This window comes from Cryptomeria japonica, chromosome 7 (assembly GCF_030272615.1).
Source record: "Cryptomeria japonica chromosome 7, Sugi_1.0, whole genome shotgun sequence".
In the NCBI taxonomy this organism is placed as follows: Eukaryota; Viridiplantae; Streptophyta; class Pinopsida; order Cupressales; family Cupressaceae; genus Cryptomeria; species Cryptomeria japonica.
Genome location: NC_081411.1, coordinates 443,603,402 through 443,606,360, shown reverse-complemented (window position 1 = coordinate 443,606,360; position 2,959 = coordinate 443,603,402).

The following is a 2,959-nucleotide window of genomic DNA, read 5'->3' as shown; positions in this document are numbered from 1 at the left end:
AGTATCAAAAAAGAGAGGAGGGAGAGATAGGGGAGAGAGAGAGGGGGGGGGAAGAGAGGAGTACAAAAGGGGAAAGGGAGAGATAAGGATTGAAAGGGGGAAAGGGATCTAGAGAGAGAGGAGGGGTTAACAAGGGATAGGGGACCTTTCCCCTTATAGACTCCTCTCTCCCCCTCCTTTTTCCCAACCCCTCTCCCTCCCTCTCTCTCTCTCTCTCCATTTTCCCTTCTCTCCCTTCTCTCCACCTCCCCCTTTTCCACCATCTCTCCCTTGTTGATACTTTTCATCTCCCCCTCTCCCCCTCCCTCTAATTACCCCCCCTCTCTCTCTCTATCCCTTCTAGACTCCTCTCTCTCCCCTCCCTTTCCCAACCCCTCTCCCTCTCCCCTTTCCTCTCTCTCACTCTCCCCATCCCCTTCTATCCCTTTCCCACCTCTTCAAGTCATTTCCCCTTATGGACTCCACTCTCCCCCATCCCTTTCCCAACTCCTCCCCCTCTCTCTTTTTTGATACTTCCATATCTCCCCATCTCCCTCTCCCCCTAATTACTCTCTCTCTCTCTAGGTCCCTTTCCCCCTTCTCCCCCTATCTCTCCCTCTCCCTTTTCCCTTCTCTCCCTATCTAGATCACTTTCCCCTTATCCCTTGTTAACCCCCCCCCCTCTCTCTCTCTCTCCTAAACAAGGTATCAGATATCAAATATTATCCAATATTTGATACCTCTGAGAAAGGTTGCCAACCAAATTATGAAAATATATTAGATGTTAGATAATATTCGATATCCAATACCTTTTATTTTTAATATATTAATAATATATATTATTATTTATATATATTAATATATATAATATATATATATATATTAATGTTATAATATTAATATATAATATATATTATGTATTATGTATTAATATTATATATTATATATTAATAAACATTGAAGAGACATTCTACAATCATTCACAATTGACTAATTTACAACCAAACACAACATCGTTAAAACCAAACCTTCGCTGATAGGAGTTAAGTTTCAAATTCAGCCATTATTGCAAGTAATTTGTTTTCTTCACACAAGTGTTTGTACATTAATGTATATTAATTAATTCACATCTACCTACCAAGAGTAAGTGCACATCATTCATTCAGAGAATATATTCATTAATGTGATGGTGGTTTTAATCCCTTTCAACACCCTGAAAAACCACATAATATAATATTATATAATATATAATATATTAATATATAAAAATAGGATATTCAATAATATCATATATCTGTAACCTGTAGATATATCCGATATCCATTACCTCTAACAAAAATTTTCAACCATGGTATTTGCCTCAAGATTGCTTTGGGATTTGGCTAGGACATGCCAAACCTAGAAAGTCAACACAAAAAACATGTTTGGGAGTTTTCCTTGCTTTTCAAGTTTGGCATGTCCTAGCCAAATCCCAAAGCAATCTCGAGACAAATACTCAATCAACCTCAAGTTTTGCATATAGTGTTTTGTTCATCCTTTCATAAGGATTAATTTGTTCGTTGTAACTATCAATTTGTGTGTGCAATAATATAGAATTCTCATGTTGTTATAGAGCATATTATCCTAAAACTTGATCTCTTTTGTGTGATAGGTGTTTTGCTTGCAGATTATTCTTGGCTACTATGGTTGTATCATCAACTTCTACATGGTATCAAAGCAAATCTATCAAGTTCTTTTCCATATGCTTGAGGGATCCAACCTTGGGTTATTTTCTATACATACATTGGGCTTAAACGAAGGTTGTCATCATGTTTGTAGTGTCCCAAAAACTATACATCGATTGCCATTTCATCAAAATTTGAGCAATTGAATTTTTGGGTGTTTTTTGTTGCAGGTAGAAAAATCAAGGCAAAATCTAGGGGTCATAAAAAATTTAGGCAATTTAGAGCAAATCAGAGGTCACCATCATGCTTATAAGTCCCAAAAACACTAAGATCATTTGCTCATTCATCAAAATTAGAGATTGAATTTTTATTCTAGGGTCTGGCCTTGTATCCAACAGTTTGAAGTGTGCTTCATCATTCCTGGGTACACCCTTTTATCCAGTGATCAGAAGTGTGCTCCATCTGATCTGGGTAAACCCTTTTATCCAATGGTTCAAATAGTGCTTCACAAGGTTCACCCTTTTATTTAGTGGTTTGAAGCATGCTTCTTCTAATTTGGTACACCCTTTTATCTAGCGGTTCAAACGGTTCTTTACATTGTTCACCCTTTTATCCAACAATGTAAAAGGTGCTTCATAGGGTTAAACCTTTTATCCAATGGTCCAAAGTGTGCTCTATATTTTCTATTTTTGAAAATATTCTATTTTTGGAAACCCTTCAAGCCCTCCAAACCCTAATTAACCTACTATTGGTTTTTTGGCCGTAACTTTGTCATACGGGCTTGAAATCACACAAACAATATATCATCAAAAAGTTAGTTCTAGCACCAATCCAAATCTATAGATGGTTTTTGTCAAATCATACACCAATTTTTCATACCAGACCTCCAAAGTTGGACTTTAGTTTTGCATTGTTGGGGGCCATATCTTACACATTCTGACTTCATTTTCCAAAAACCATTGTCAAAAATCTCTCAGTGTCCTCTATCCATATCTTAGTTCCTTTTTTACAAAATATTCATCAGGTACTTAGAGATATCAATCTGGTCCTTTTGAGTTCTTTTCTTGGAAAACATGCAAATCAATTAATTTTTTTATGATTCAATTAAAAAAAATTGGCATTGAGAGGATATATATTGTTGTATTAGTCTATTTGTGTACTTTTTTTTCATAATTTATCATGGATCCAAATCATATTGCTTCCCTCACCCCATTCAAGTACTATGGTTGGAAAAAAAATGGAGGTTCAGCTAAAGCGCTAGGGGTTATATAGAGTAATCATGGGTACAAAATTTGAGCCTGCAACTACTGTTGAGA